Below are 17,436 nucleotides of genomic sequence, written 5' to 3'. Positions count from 1 at the left end.
GGAGGTCTTTATTTTTGACCTATCTGTCTACTAGATACGACGGGCAAGTTGTTAGAATGGTTAGTCCTCGGCAGGATTGTACATAGCTAGTTGATCCTCAACAGGCTGTAACCGGTCGGTTCCAATTCTTAAGTTTTTGTGTTTTTATGAGTTTACATGTATATGAAAATTCACGTTTTTAATTATAAAATACAGTAGGCTACACTTTAGCGAGAATATCGTACCACTATAAATAAAACGATCCACGTTGCTGAAGGGGATTTGCAGATCTCGCACAAAAATGGTGCATAAAGAAAACCCGCAATGAGATCAAATTGCTGGGCGCTGCCATCTTCTAAAAATAATGTGTGTTCAGATCGTGAACGTGAAGTAGTTTAGTGCAGTGCAATGCGATCCCCCTCCCCCCTCTTTAGTAGGGGATGGTCTTGGGATGCTAGCCTGCTTCCGTTCAGGTTAATAGGTCTAGGATTTACCTTTTGGCCACCCTGACGGTGAACCTTTCCTTTAATAAGACCTCGTATCCGTTATTAAGAACGGTCACAAACGGCGGCTCGGAAGTCAAGATGGATTCCGAGCCTAACAGCAAAGGAATTGCCTTCGTCCGATCCCGGATAAATACCTCGGGCCTTTGGCCCTAATCGTAAAGGAGGTTCCCTTCACGGCACGGTCTCGTCCTGGGCCGTGTCGAATTCGTCAAGGAAGGAAGACGCCTGTTCGCCGAATCTTCATCAGCTACGCCCGCTGAATGCAGCCAGTCCACCATCACCTACCCCGTGCAGCCTCGCTGCGAGTTTCTGGCCACACTGTAGTGCAGGAGCAGCTGTGTGGGCCAACGTGAAGAAGGAGTATTCGGTAGCTGCAGCAAAGAGTACAGCAATTCCCCAACAAGTCTCGCTTACACGCCACAAAATGTTAGACTCACACGCCACACAAGGGCTTAATAAATGTTTTAAGAATGTGAAATTTATAGTTTTTCATACTTAGTTCGCGAAGCCCCTCCGATTACCCAGTAGCATGCCGACCCTGCGACACAGTTCAGGGGTCTCATGTTACTGAGCTAGTTTACCGGGAGTGGTTGGAAGACATGAGCTCTTCCAGGGGTTCCCACGGGAATCTCGGGGGAGTTATAAAGCTAGTATACGGAAGATGCGGCCGGCCTGTCCAACAACAAGTTCAGGAAAAGTAAATCTACTCTAAACGCTATCCAGTCGGTCGTTCAGAAGCTGGGGTGACAATCGAGCACAAAAGGAGCGGCAGCCTTTACTGCGCGGTTGTCCCTCTGGAATGCGGTGTACGGTGACGTACTGAGGCTGCCCCTTCCGACGGGTGTTAAGATCGTTGGCTTCATCAAGGGCATCTACGGCTATAGCGGCACTTTCGAGGATGATGTCTAACAGCTCTGCTGTGATTGCCAGAAAACGCAGGCTCCTGGCACGCGTGGTGTTATCCATACTAAGGTATGGAGGACCAATCTGATCAAAAGCACTTAAAACGAGCAAAAACCTAAAGCGGTTGGAAAGTACGTTTAGGATCATGTGCTTAAGAGTAGCAAATGCATACCGAATGGTTTTGAAAGGGACCGTGTACATCATAGCCGGGATGACGCCCATAGGGCTCATCATCAAGGAAGATGGTCAATGCTTCCACCAAAGAGGCAACAGAGGAGTTCGCAACGCGTGTAAAGAGGCAACGCTCAGCGGTTGGCAGCAGGAATGGGATAACTCCACTAAAGATAGATGGCCCATCGGCTAAAACCAAATGTGTCAGATTGGTAGGGGAAAAGCACTAATTTTCGACCTACAAGAATTCTGTGCCAATTTTCGGATTTCCATACAAAGTAGGCCGAAATCGTATGAATGGGTCGAAAATTAGTGATGGGTCGAAAATTGGTGTTCTTCCCCTATAAAAGAAGCCATGGGGACGTGAACTTCACCTGACGCAGTTTCTATCAGAATATGGTTGCTATAGGCAGTAGCTTCATAAGTTCGGACACTCAAAATCTCCTACGTGCCACAATTGTGCTGGTGTGGAGGAAACAGCGGAGCCTGTCGTGTTCGATTACCCACGTTTCATTGCTGTGAGAGATCGCATGCTCGCTTGTTGTGTGTCTTTTCAAATTGAAAACTTACCTAGACCATCAATCAAAATATAAGGAAAATTATTTTTGTTCGTCCTATAATATCGAGTGTTCTGCAAAAATGTCCCCTCAAGTTAGTAACCCCTCAAGTTAGTAAGCCAGGCCAGATGTACAAATCTTGCTAATTCATGTATTAGACTGAAGCATTGATCCTGGTCCAGTGCAAACACTCAACATTATCATGGATAAGTCAGTCATTTTGGAATCTGTTTTTAATCTTTTCCATTTTTCAAAATGAGAAATAGAGGTTATCCTTTGATTGTTTGTATTCAATAACCTTTATGGTGAAATACAGTAGATGCAGGAGTATTTCACATAAAACAGGACAATTGCATTAAATTGAGTATTTATTTTGTGTTAAAACGCAAATAATATTATCACTATTATTCTTCCAGTTCCTAAACTTCAGCTTTTTTTCTGAAGTAATTCCAATTTAGTAGAGAATTTTAGAGATAACTTTAAAATTTAAAAATCATCAGAAATGTGTGCATTCCAAGCTTTTAAAACGGTCTGTTACTGTACCCTGTTACCGTAACCGGAATGGTACACTAAAATATATCACGACCTTGAAATGCTTTCGCATTCTAGTAAGTGCCAATCGTTTTCTAGTAATTGTACCAATGCCATGGCTAAAGTATAGTTATTTATATCGTCTATATTGTCGCAAGCACACCATGTCATAAATCCTGGTTTCTAAAAGACTGCGAAAGGACACATTTTTCCTTAATACTCGGACGAACCAGCACGGATGGGTGGCAATCGACACTTTCAGTTTGAAAAATAACTGACGAAAAGTACGTGGTACATAAGTGACAGGAATCTGAAACCGAAAATGATGCACTCAGCACGCGACTCAAGTGGAAAACGACATAATACGTGCAGACCTACTTACAAACATATAGCACATACATATGCGAGTATTTGCCAGAGACAAGCCATTTCAAATTTGCCGATAATAAATAGCCATACCTACTCAACAAGTGGCTCGTCAAGACGGCAATCTACCTAATGAATGAGAATATCATGCTAGGAGAAATTGTACAAGGGAAACTACATGCAAGGTTTAGATGTCAATGCCGAGATAGTTCCATGCGGAACCTCTATAATTTAGGGCAAATCGTGTCATAAGTATGTTCACAGTTCTGGAGCACAAAAATAATGTTTTTCTTACTAGTACAGTTGTTGCAAACTTCTGATGACAAGAGAAAAAAAGAAAATGAGCATTTTCCCAACACTAAGCGGTTCAGATATCTAACCAACAGGGCATGAATTGCAAATGAACCACTGGAAAAACAAAAATCCTACAGGTAGATTCATCATACCAACACTAGGCCAAAAAATCGAAACTTATTAATGTATTTTGCAACACCTACAGTTTTTTGAATAAAATGTTATTTTTGATTCGCAAATTTTAATATTTCCATAGAAATTTAACTTTTTTGTTTCCCAACAGTTTATAACATTTGCTCACCAAAATGCATGCTAAGAATGTGCTGAATGGAGTTTGTTTAGCAAAATGAATTTTCTCAAAGTTCCATATTAGAAAAGGTTTTACAACTACAAATCTAAACTTTATCCTTCAAAATATTAGCACGGATTTTATTCAGTACAAATCGTCTGGCATTATTGCTACAATTGAGGGGGTTGGTAGCAAAGGGATGTAAATGACAAAACGTAGTTTTGAAAGAACTAACTTTTTTCTCAGCACTATTTCATTCCATACAAATTGTATAGGCGTAAAAAAAAAAAAAAAACTAGCCAATCTTTTACGAATTATGTTATTTTTCCTGTTGGGCGGAAGAATCGCCTAAAAATACTGTTGGAAAGCCTGAAAACATAGAATTTTTTAGTGTTCTCAATCGACCAAAACACCACTTACACCCCTTTGCATTAGGGCCCCTCAATTTTTTGAGAAACAAATGTTACTTTATTGAAAAAAGTTTGTTTTTGATGATTAATTAATTTATTTAGTTAAGATCTAAACAGATAACACAGAATCAACAATTTCACGTCACAATACTCGGTTCGTGGCCGCATCTCTCCATCCTCGGTTCTACCCAACGCTCGCCAAATTGATGCGCACTTGATCCGCCCACCTAGCTCTCTGCGCTCCACGTGTGCCATCCGAATTCGTAGAGAACACAATATTTGCAGGGTTGCTGTCCGGCATTCTCGCAAAGTGCCCTACCCATCGTATCCTTCCAGCTTAAGCCACCTTCTGGATGCTGGGTTCGCCGTAAAGTTGGGCGAAGTCGTGGTTCATCCTTCACCGCCACACACCGTTTTCCTGCACACCGCCATACATCGTCCTAAGCACCCGACGTACGAAGACTCCAAGTGCTTGCAGGTCCTCCTCGAGCATCGTCCAAGTTTCATGCCCGTAGAGGACTACCGGCCTTATGAGCGTTTTGTACATAGTACATTTGGTGCGGGTGTGAACCTTTTTTGACCGCAGCTTCTTGTGGAGGCCATACAGCCGTTATACGCATAATTGTCCCAAGTTCCAAAATATGCAATCGAGAAAAACGCGTTTAAAGATTTTAACACATTTAGGCCTCGTATTGACCAGGTGTGTGGTAAATTAAATTAAAATCTTTACAACAGTATAAAGAATAGCGTGTTCATTAGAGTCAAGAGTTTGTATTATGGGAATAAAGTAAATTTAGCTACGAAATTCAAAGTGGGACTGTTATGCCTAGAAATACAGGGTTTTTGGTGAATTTCTACGCATAACAGTCCCACTGATAGTAGTGACCAATTATGTGCTATGCATACTGCTGTAGATAACCGTTCTTACGTATAGATTGTACCGAATGTAGTGGAAGTACATCCTCAAGACTATGTAAAGGCTCCTAATGACGGCTCAAGTGACATATGCCAAACGGAGCCACGTGTGGGGAAGTGAAGAAATACGATTTTATAGTTTGGGATGGAAAGCAAAGTTTTCTGTATGTGTGATAGTGAGAGAATGTGTGAGTTAGTGAAAGAAAGAGAGAATGAGTAAGTTAGAGAGTTCATAAGATGTTATAAATTCATGTATCGACTCTTCCAGCTGCAGGCTTGAAAGAAACTCATCTGCGAATTCAAGGTTATTCCTGAGTTAATATTTAACCCAAATTTCACGGCATTAATCTTCACACGATTTGACATTTCATTGGACTTGGTTTGCAAAGTCATGATATTTGATACATCGCAAATTAAGCTTTAGAGCCACCAACATATTTGCCACTTGCACCGAAGAACCAATTATCCGCAATGACCCAGTATGTGGCCAGGTCACTCAAAACCTCTTGAACTATTCTCCTTTTAACTTGACTTTGACTTCTTCTTGACTTCATCAAGTTTTATATATCGCAAGATAGGTCTCAGAACCGCCAATATAATGGCCAGTGGCCACCTCCTCTGGAGAACAGGGTATCCAAAACAACCTGGCATGTTATCAAGTTATCCAAGAACCTTTGAATTACTCTTATTTAGCCTTGATTTGGGAATTTATGTAGTTTGATGTTGCCAGTTAGGTTTCAGAACCGATGGTTTAGAGGCAATTCCCTTTAGGGAACCGGGAATTCGGAACAATCCTATATGTGGTCAAGTCACTCAAATACATTTGAACCACCTTTAGACTTGATTTGCAAATTAATGAAAATTGATATGTCGCAAGCCAGGTTTCAGATTCGCCAATTTAATATGGCCACTTCCACCAATGAACTGGTATTCGGAACAACCCAGCATGTGGCCAAGTCATCCAAACACGGTCGAACTATTTTTATTTAGACTTGGATTGCTAAATCATGAAGTTTATTTGTTGCAAGCCATAGACTCGAAATTAAAGTGGTTACTGATTCTTCACGTCGGATTATTTCAGTTCTCCCCGTGATGAATCCAAAATTACGGCAAATTTTTAATCGATGCCCGCGGTTCCAAAAATTAGAAGAATTTTGTGATCGACCCAGAAAATTCAACTAAATTTATTGAAAAACGGATGGGAAATAAAATTTTGATATTGCAAATTTCAATCAAATCTGACGTCCAAATCGCATGAATGATAAATGCATTCCGATAATACAAACACATAAAACAGGTTGTGTTCCTCATGGGATGTAAGGCAAACGTAAGAAGGTGTTCAAAACGATTTTCCCAAACACCAACAAATTCAAAACTGTCTACTGACTATTTTGTTCGAGATCAGCGCAGCGAATTGCATAGTGTGACAGTTATGCGTAGAAATACAGTAGTGGGACAGTTATGCGTGGAAATTCAACAATGGGACAAATTGACTTGGCTTGCTTTTCATTGAGTTTCCGAACAAAGGTTATTTTTGGTGTGTATTTTCTAAAACTATACGTAAAAATAAACTGTTTGATGACAAAAAGTCAAAATGCACAAAAAGTAACATGGGACAATTATGCGTATAACGGCAGCATAGTAGGTCCGACTTGCATTGATGATGCGCCTCCGTATTTCACGGCTAACGTTATTGTCAGCCGTCAGCAAGGATCCAAGGTAAACGAATTCGTCGACCACCTCGAACGTATCCCCGTCTGTCGTAACAATGCTACCTAGGCGAGCCCTGTCGCGCTCAGCCCCTCCAACTAGCATGTACTTTGTCTTGGTCGCATTCATCGCCAGTCCAACTCTTGCTGCCTCGCGTTTCAGGCAGGTTCAAATGTTCGGCCGACAATGTCCATATCATCCGCGAAGCAAACAAATTGATTGGATCTCGTAAATGTCGTACACGGCTCTCCGCATAACACCTTCCAGTGCAATATTGAACAACAGGCACGAAAGTCCATCACCTTGTCGTAGTCTCCGACGGGATCCAAACGAACCTCCAAACCTGAAACCCTCACCCAGTTTTGCACACCTTCCATTGTCGCTCTTATCAGTCTCGTGAGTCGATACTATCGTAAGCCGCCTTGAAATCGATGGAAAGGTGATGCGTTGGTACCTGGTATTCACGACATTTTTGGAGGATTTGTCGTACAGTAAAGATCTGGTCCATTGTCGATCGGGCGTCAATGAAGCCGACGGAAGATGATCTGGGATAATACTTAGAATAATGATCGCTCGAGAGATCTCACTATCTAACTTGTCGCCCTTCTTGTAGATGGGGCATACTACCCCTTCCTTCCACTCTTCCGGTAGCTGTTTTGTTTTCCAGATTGGACCTATAAGACAAATGGCCAGCCTCTCCGGGCCAATCTTTATGAGTTAAGCTCCGATACCATCCTTACCAGCAGCTTTATTGTTCTTGAACTGGTGAATAGCATCCTTAACCTCCCTCCAAGTGAGGGCTGTTTGGTTCCAATCGTCCGCAGTACTGACGAATGAATTTCCTCCGTTGTCTCGACCTTCCTAGCCTGTGCTCTCAGCGCCATTCAGGTGTTCGTCGAAGTGCTGCTTCCACCTTTCGATCACCTCGCGTTCGTCCGTCAAATGCTCCCATCCTTATCTCTGCACATATCGGATCGCGGCACGAAGCCGTTACGGGATGCGTTGAGCTTCTGAGAGAACTTACGTGTTTCTTGGAACCGGCATAGCTGTTCCGTCTCCTCGCACTCCGTCTTCTTTAGACGGTGTTTTTCTTCCGAAAGAGGCGGGTCCGCTGTTGCCGTTTCAGTCTATAACGTTCCACGTTCTGCCGCGTCCCTTGATGCAGCATGACCGCCCGCGCTGCATTCTTCTCCACCAGAATCTGCCTATATTCCTCGTCGAACCAATCGTTCCGTCGACTCCGTCCCACGTACACGTGTGCTGGTAGTAGGTGCATTCAAAATTGATTATTTTAACAGATATAAGATAGAACGATAAAGCACGATACCTAAAAAAAAATCTCTTAACTACTATATTGGCGAACACAATGATGACATTACATCATTAAAACCGGAATACGCTGCTCCCACAGGCCTCCTCCAGAGAGAATTTCATCTATGCTAATGTTCGTACCGATGTTCTTGATCCTACAAGGATTCCATTTAGTAAGAAGTGTATCGAAAAGGCATGGCGTACCATTGGTACCTCGCGTACCTGCAGGAGTATAATAGACCCCTTCGTTTGGTCGTTAGCCAATTGTCCAATAAATTATATCCCTACCTCATCGTTGTACTGGCCGGGGTACGAGTAACCTTGGGGAAGATCGGGGGTAACCAACCCCGGGGGTAACTTTGGTCGTATGCTGACAGGGAAGGGAGAAGTTGCCTTTGCTTTTGCTGCTGCAAACCTTGAGCGTCTGTACTTTATGTTAGGAGCGACTCTCAATAGCGTCTGTTCCCCATGTCAGGGGCGGCTGATAATCGTCCGAGTGCCAGAGAAGGACTCTAAGCCAAACTGCGCACTATGGTCCTCCGAACATTTAGGGGGAATGGTCCTCCGGAAATCTAGGGGGTTCATGTCAGGCCCTCAGGGTGTCGACTCAATTTTGAAAATAAAATTCCCTGACTTTCCCTGACCTTCCAGTCATTTTCCAGAAAAGTTCCAGACCACTGAATTGGTTAATTTGAACCGAAATAAGTAAGATTTTTACAAGAAGATACATATTCGTTATGTTATAGGTCAGTGATTCCCAAAGTGGGCGAATTCGCCCCCCTGGGGACGATTTTCAGGCTCAAGGGGGCGAAATTTTGTAAAACAGAATTTGGGGGGCGAAAATCCAGAAAGGGGGCGAAAAAGCAAACATGGGAGCATTTGAAAATAATTACTCATAAACTTTGGAGGACACCAGTGGCGTCTCGTCCTAAGGTGCACTTGGTGCACTGCACAGTCAAAGATTTCAAACTAACAAATTAAACATATATATTATAATTCTCAATACTTCCAACATTCATAATGTGTAGTTAGGGGCCCAGATAGCCGTAGCGGTAAACGCGCAGCTATTCAGCTTGACCAAGCTGAGGGTCGTGGGTTCGAATCCCATCGGTCGAGGATCTTTTCGGGTTGGAAATTTTCTCGACTTCCCAGGGCATAAAGTATCTTCGTACCTGCCACACGATATACGCATGCAAAAATGGTCAGTAAGCTCTCAGTTAATAACTGTGGAAGTGCTCATAAGAACACTAAGCTGAGAAGCAGACTCTGTCCCAGTGGGGACGTAATGCCAGAAAGAAGAAGTTGAATGTGTAGTTGCTTGAAAATGTTTTTTGATTTCTTCACCTTCAACTGGTCCATCGCCCTCAGTGAACAAACCGTTTGATTCTCCTCCCCATGGTCTTGCTCAACCAGCAAGCGAAAACATCGAAGCAAACAAGACAAACTGCCATGCGTCTCCATCGTATTGCAGAGAATGTTCATTTCTGCCGTGCACTCTTTCTTGTGCACGAAAATAGCGTGTATGGACACAGCAGGAATGTGCATTTGTATTGACATTTCTGGAGCAACAGTGGCGTTGTATAGGTAAAATCTGGTTCACTCCAATTTGTGCACCCGAGAGAGAAATTGCCCATGACGCTCGCATTGGTTTGCAAGAATTGAGAAAGCGCGCGCAACTGGCGTCACGACGTCTGCTGTTGGAAGAGAAAGCGTAAACGACATACATGCTTTGTGTGTATGTATGTTGCATGGAGCTTCCAGGTGTCGCGCGATAGTAGGCGCAATATTGATTGGAACCAAAACTAGATGTTATAAACATATTGACCAAATTGATTATGTTTTATCTTATTAAATACACAAAATTCATGTGGCTTTGAATTGATTTATAAACTATGTGTGAATATAGTTTTTCTTGCTCAACAGACCGACAACTGATAAATTGCGGTGGGCGTAAAGTGGGTTTCAGCGTTCAACAGTCAGTCATCATTTCACTTGAAAGCTTTGATGTATCCACAAAAGTATACAAAGAGATGTACCAGCGCTGGACATCGTCAAAAAGCTAAGATATCGTGATACAATTGACAAGCTGTAAATAATAAGAATTATTATACAGAATAACAACGTTAGGAATAATGGAGATTCGGAATTTCGCGAAAGCCACGAAATCCACGGAATTTATCCTTCATCGCGAAACTTGGAAAATAACGCGTAAATAGTTGAATTCTGAAGGTTTATATGATAATCGCAGAAAAGTTCAGATTTTTGCTCATAAGAATGGTTTATTTAAATTTGATAATATATTAAACTTATTATCTCAGTTCGCAAAATACGAAAAATGATTGAAATTTATGCATTTAAAGGTAATTTTTACTGTAAATATACATTTTTATGTCAAATATTGTCAAACTATGGGACCGCGATTAATACGCAAAATTTTTCTTTCATCGCCTTGGTATCAGCGAAATTTTGAGAATTTTCCTTTTCCCTAAACATTGTATATTTGAATCATCCAAAATTCTAAAATTTTACAACAAGTGATTGAAACGAAGAAAACAAACAAAAAATACGTCCAATAAGCAACAAATATAATAGCTTCCAGACACTTCAAGATTGCATACAGTATTGGATATTACATTTTAAGGTGTTAATAATAAGAAATTACATTTTACGCTGAAATACATTTTAAAAAATCAATTGAAAAATTCGTATTTATAATTCAAAATGAACGGTTTGTGCGAGTCAGTGCACAGGTTATCAAATTCCTCACGGGACGCCTCTGGAGGACACACATCTGAAGGTTAATCAATTCCAAACTTAATTATTTCCATGACTATTTTACCTTAGATCGTTATATTTCTAATCATGGTCATTTTAAAATTATTATAGACAACATCAATCATGTGACAAACATAAATTATTTGTGTTATTCATTGAGCTTTTTAAACATCATGTGAGTTTTAAGAATTGTCAGCATTTGAGATTTTCACGAGATTTTGCAGGTGCCCAATATATATAAGGATCTCTTTCTGTATGTGAACTTTATGGTTTGGAAGTTAATATTTCTGGCATCCAACTTTTTACAAAAAAATCTACGGTACCATTTTTGATGTTTTTAATCATTCTATAAACAAATTTTGGAAAATTTAACCTACGAAAATCGCGTTCCAGCGATGCCAAAGACAAAAAAACTCTAATTATAAATAGATTTGAAGAAATTTCAGAGATGCGTTTGATTTATACTTCCAGAACGTCCGAAAAACTCGAGTTTTTCTTGGTGTTAGAAAAAACACGCTTTTGATAAATTGAATTGATAAATGAGCTGAAAAACATTCTGGATTTTTTCAGGGTTTTTGGATTGGATAAAAAAAAGCGTTAGAAACGTCAGGCATTTATAACTCACAATTTCTGAAAATTATTCCAGTAATTTTAGAAAAAGCAGATAAATTACAATTCACGGGGTGAGATCTTTCAAAAACGAAAAATTGCGAACAGAATCATTGCAGTTCACCCAAATATGACATATTCATGTAAAAATAAATGCATTTGCTTGGAAAACATTGCATTTGGTTCGGTTTTGGAGAACATCGCTCCCAACTACGTCACAAGGCGCCTATGAATACATTTGTTAAGTTGAACTGGACCAAACTTTTACCGACTAATACAGTAGGCTGTAATGTGCGCAAGATGTTTTTAAAATCGATGTTATAATTTACAGCCCAGGTTACCGATATTTGAGAAAATATTTTAAAATGTACAATGTACATTATATTCCATGTTTTTATAAAAAAGGTAGAAACCTCTTATATCGGACACTTTTCTAGTGAAAGAAAAAACGAATTCACAAATTTTCATCTAAAACTTCCAGCTTCAAAATTTGCTTCTTATCATTGGAAGCATGATGATGACTGTCGTTAAACACGAGGTCCAAGCACACAGATCGTACGTGTGGATTTTTATCAGTGCAGTAAAGGCAGTTGAAGAGTCAAGCATTTACGAGTTCTGCCATCTAGATTTAACGATTGTCTGATTCCACTGCTATCATCTTCTAAATAAACATGCTCCAGAAGCATATAAATCCACAAATTCAATGTTCACTAGGCCCGCTCAGCACCAAAATTAAAAATCAAGCAATGTCGTGCAGATTCTTGAAATACTTGGTTCCGGTTCACCCCCGGATATAATTAATGTTGTCCGAGGCAATGTTCTAATAAACATATGAACTATATAGCATTTGATAGCAAAATAATAGAAGTAAACAACTGATTCATAAATCGTGTTCACATTGATTCATATTTGTGGACAACTTTTTTGCCGATTCATAAATTGTGGTCTAAGACAATGTTAAAATAAGTGAAAATTTCAAATGTTTTCATCAACTTTAATGATAACATTGTGCATGAACTGCAGGTATATACCCCTCTTTACCATTCGGCATTGATTCCATAAAAAATATTGTTTATTTTGCTTTCTCTAATTTTTTGAATTTAAGCGGAGCCTTAAATGATTCATAACTGTGGGACCAGTGTACATAATAGTTGTTGTATTATGATTCTTTGGATGTGCGAGTAGAAGACATTTTTTGTCCTTATCAAAATATTTGAATCACATATCAGGGGGGCGATTCCAGATTAATATTGGCCTCAAGGGGGCGAAAGTTTCAAGTTTGGGAAGCACAGCGTATGAAAAAACTGATCAAAAGCTTTTATTTTATTGAGATATATGTACCTACCAGATGGCATTCCTGAACGTTTATTCAAGTTGATATGATAAAACTGAACAATTGAGAATCTATTTACTTTTCAAACTTGAAGATCCATATGAACAAAGATGTTCTCAGCTAGTGAACTTCCTCAGACCTAATTTAAAATTTTAGGCATGAACGAAAATTTTGGACTCCTTCCTGATTATAACTTTTTTATACAAGAGGCAACACTTACGATCATCCATCATACTTTTTTTAGTGAAAGAAAGCTATCCAAAAATTTGGCATAGAACTTTCTTGGAGAATTGCTTCAAGGAATTCCACATAGATTGCTCAGAAATTCTTCTTGAAATTCTTAAGATATTTTTCCATATATTCCTTCAATACTTCTCAATGAACTCTTGAAAGATTTCCTCCAGAAGCTTCTCATCTCCAAGATTCTCTAAAAATGGTTAGAGAATTTCTTTCAGTCTTAAATATTTCTAAAAATAGCATTTTGATTTCCTAGAACTATGCTTATAAAAATATTTTTCAGGATAACATATTTTTTTAAAATGGTTTTTCTTTATTTTTGTCTTAGAATATCTTTGATAATTCTTCACGATGATTCGTTATAGTTAATATTTTATGATTTCGATATGAATTACCCCTAGCTTTTCTACCCGAGCAAAAAATCTAAATATTCGGAATGCATTCAGTGCTTGAACAATGCGCTGATAAGAAGGTTTCTAATGTTTCTCTTGTACTTGTCGTACCTTAAGCAATGCTCCGAGGAACTCTTCAAAGAACTCATCTACGAGTATCTCTAAGTAATATCATAAATTGTCAATAGCAGGGCTGGGAAGAATTTTGAAATTCACTCTACAGTAGCCAAACAAAGCCAATCACAGTCAGCGAAGCCAGTGAAACTCACGTCCATCGCTACTGTAGGCAAAAAGCCTTGAAAATTGCAAATTACCCGTTGCTAAGGGCAACTCAAAACTACTGTAGAAAAACGTTCTATTTTCCACTGCATTTTCCGCATTTAGAGCCTTCAATGACACTAACGTTTTAGCAAATTCATGCACCCAACATAGGCTACTTGATGAGATTCACGTTTTTGAACTACTGTATTGCCGTGAATCGCAAGTCAGTCCCATCTGTAAAAAGTAGGCATTGAGAAAATGAAGTGTGAAGTTTCCAAACTCATTTTCCATACGAATATTCAAAAAATTCCAGATGATTGGAACATGTCCAAATCTTAATGAAACTTTCACAATTTGCTTTTTACTTTTTACTCTTTCTGAGAAAAATATAAAGATGATCAAAACACGGTTAATTTTTGTGTTACACGGTGCAGAAATCTGTAGTGGGTTTGATTTGCGGTTACTTTTCATTATGGGATAATTTGACTTGCTGTTTTTTTCTACTTTTTCCGAACAAATCTTATTATGTCATTAGGGCAGCTGAAAGAGCACATGAAGATGTGTTGAAAACTGAACTCAACTCAATTTTGACGAAAATGCAGATGTGACTGACTTGCGATTCACGGCAGTGTACTGGGGAGAGCCACGTGATTTTCGCGAAATTCAAGCATACTACTATTACCATTCCCAGCACTGGTCAATAGATTATCAAGATTATTTCAAATGATATTCCTGAAATTTCTGCTTTTCAATCATTTTCTGGATTACTAAAAATAATTGAGGAACTTTGAGAATCATCCTCGGAATTTCTGGAGAATTTTCTGGGCCCTGGATCCTTAGTCGAGTGGTTAGAGTTCACGGCTACAAAGCAAAGCCATGCTGAATGTGTATTGATTTAGCATGATCTATTACTTTGCAGACAATAAACTCGTTTGATGTTATAGTATTGATATTTTTTCCCTGACCTCAAGTGAAATTCCCTGATTTTCCCTGACTTTCCAGGTCAAAAAATAAATTCCCTGACATTCCCTGACTTTCCAGGTTTTTCCAGATAGTCGACTCCCTGGCCCTGCAAGCCAACCGTAAAAACACATCAGCACAGGAACGTCAACGAGAGAATACTAACCAGAACAATCGGCAAAGGCCACAGCGACGGAGACGGACTAGCGATTGGAAACTCGGTACGTGGATCTACAAATCTCTTAACTTCATCGGAAGTACTCGCATACTCGCCGATGTTCTGAAGACCCGCGGTTTCGGCATCGTAGCGCTGCAGGAGGTGTGCTGGACAGGTTCGATGGTGCGAACGTTTAGAGGTAATCATACAATCTACCAGAGCTGCAGCAACACACGTGAGCTGGGAACAGCTTTTATGGTGATGGACCGGAGCTCAAGAAACGATTTGTTTGACGAAGAGTGCCAGGAGGTTTTAGAGGAGAAGAATGCAGCGCGGGCTCCAATGCTGCTGCATGGTACGCGATAAAATGTGGAACGATACAGACTGAAGCGGAAACAGCAAACCTGCCTAATCCGGGACAAAAAAGGCCGCCTGGAAGAGGTGGAATGCCATAGCCGCTTGTCTGCATCGGCTGATTATCAGAATCTGGGAATCGGAACAGCTACCGGAGTAGTGGAAGCAAGGCGTTATATGCCCTATCTACAAAAAGAGCGACAAACTGGAGTGTGAAAATTATCGTGCAATCACTATCCTAAACGCCGCCTACAGAGTGCTATCCCAGATTTTCTTCCTTCGTCTATCACCTATAACAAACGAGTTCGTGGGAAGTTATCAAGCGGAGAGCCGGACTTAACAGTCGAGGTACGATTTTCACGAGACCCGGACAATTTGTTTGCTTCGCGGTTCACCCGCCTTAAACGCGAAGCAACCGACTCCTGTTGCTAATGGTGAATGCGTCGAAAACAAAGTACATGCTGGTAGGCGGAACTGAGCGCGGCAGGGTCCGTCTAGGAAGCAGTGTCACGATACACGGGGATACCTTTGAGGTTTCATTTGATTTGCCGAAGCAGTTCAGATTTTTTACAGGTGAGTTGATTTCACCTGCTTATAAGAAAAAAAAATAAATTTCAATTATCCATATATCTTGAAAATTGTACGTGGTACGAAAAAAATAGAACAGATTCGAAGTCAGCTGAAAAAAAATCTATTTTATCCATTGCAAATGGTCAAAGTGCATTGACGATTGTCGCAAACTTAGTTCCAGTAGGGATGTGGTCAAAAACAAAAATAACAAACAATGATAATAATGAAAAAATCAAAGCAATGACCCACACATTATTCTGATAAAGTGACCTGATATGGCTTACCTGATAGTCCATCTTGACAACCGAAACATATTCCAGGTGCAGTGCCGAGCAGGTCAACTGAACCTCAAACGCAGGTCGTATCTCTCCTTCTGTCGAACAAATCGCTGATTCGCACTGAAATGAAATAATCTGCCATGATTGCCGACAATGAGCCATAAAACAGTTAACATTTCGAACATCTGGCACAACAGAATATGTGATGAACTGATAGCACACAGGCAGTGCACCGTACCCAAATTCCATACCACTGCGAAGTAATCAGTACCTATTGCAGTGCTTACTCATATCAATCAATAGACTTTCCTATCTGAAGCACCCTAGGATCTACTACAGTTTTACGATTAACTAAGCAGGGACTGCAATAATCGATGTTGGGGGGTAAAAGTGGTATTTGTTGTCGTTATTCTAGTTTAGCCTGCCACACATACAATTTTTTAATTTCCTTTTAGATGCTAACTAAATACAGGCAAAAGTTTCTAAAAGTAGGAGTGCTTGGGGTAATATGTACTGTCGGAACAAAACGCTTTTTTTTTTTTAAATTAACAGCTTTTGAATCAAAAATACCACACAGATTGGTGAAATGATGTAAATGGTTCAATCTCCCACAAACATTTCAAATTGTGTTTTTACGCCTTTTGCTCAAATAACAAAACTATTCTTATAGTGCTTAATATTACCATATATGGTAAAGCCTGTCCACGATAAATTTCGGACACGGATGGCGGGTGTACCACAGAAAGTTCGAGAATTTTACAGAAAGAAGGATTAACATCCTTGTCAACTGTTTATTTTGTAGATATAACTCTTTTATTCTGAAATAAACAATTGTTTTTGTTGAATTATGAGTAACTTTTTTTTGCTGCCATTATTTGGGTGTCCGAAATTTAACGTGGACAGGCTTTATATATGGTAAGCAAGAGGTCATTTTAAGTGTTTCTATGAATATCAGTTACAATTTTTGACAAACCACCGATAATTATGGAAGTAACACCCTGAAATCAAGACACGATTAAGAACTCTGATCCTTCCCTTACATAATAATATTTTTGGTCTGAAATTCGTGATTGATTCAACAGAAATTGAGATATAGGTCACAGAAAGTGAACAAACATCTTGCGATTATAGCTACTACATATTTTGTTTGTTTAATCTCCGTAATTTTGTTTTTTGAGAACCAAGGTCGAACTTTTCGCTCTAGAATTATTGTCTAGTCAGCAGCCGAAGTATGCCATGGAATGAGTCGCTTATATACATATTACTTATGCACAGTTACCTTAATTATTATTTGCTCTCGAAGCTCCAAAGCCCACATCAATGAAATTGCCAACGGTGGTGACGTCAAATCTGTACGGCTAAGTGATCTTGCATGTAGCCACTCACAGACTTGGAAACAAATTATTCCGACTGCGACATGAAGTTAGAGCAAAAATCACCCCCCAACATACGCATGGCATCCGAAACGGTCCGTTTTTACTTCGCAGCAGCTCGCCGCTTTCGTCCTGATTCCCCGCCGGTGGAACGCACTCCGAAGGACTTGCGCGGTTTCCCTCGTCTTCCGATCT

Source organism: Aedes aegypti, chromosome 1, assembly GCF_002204515.2.
Source record: "Aedes aegypti strain LVP_AGWG chromosome 1, AaegL5.0 Primary Assembly, whole genome shotgun sequence".
NCBI classification, from domain to species: Eukaryota; Metazoa; Arthropoda; class Insecta; order Diptera; family Culicidae; genus Aedes; species Aedes aegypti.
Note: the sequence above shows the minus strand (reverse complement) of the source record.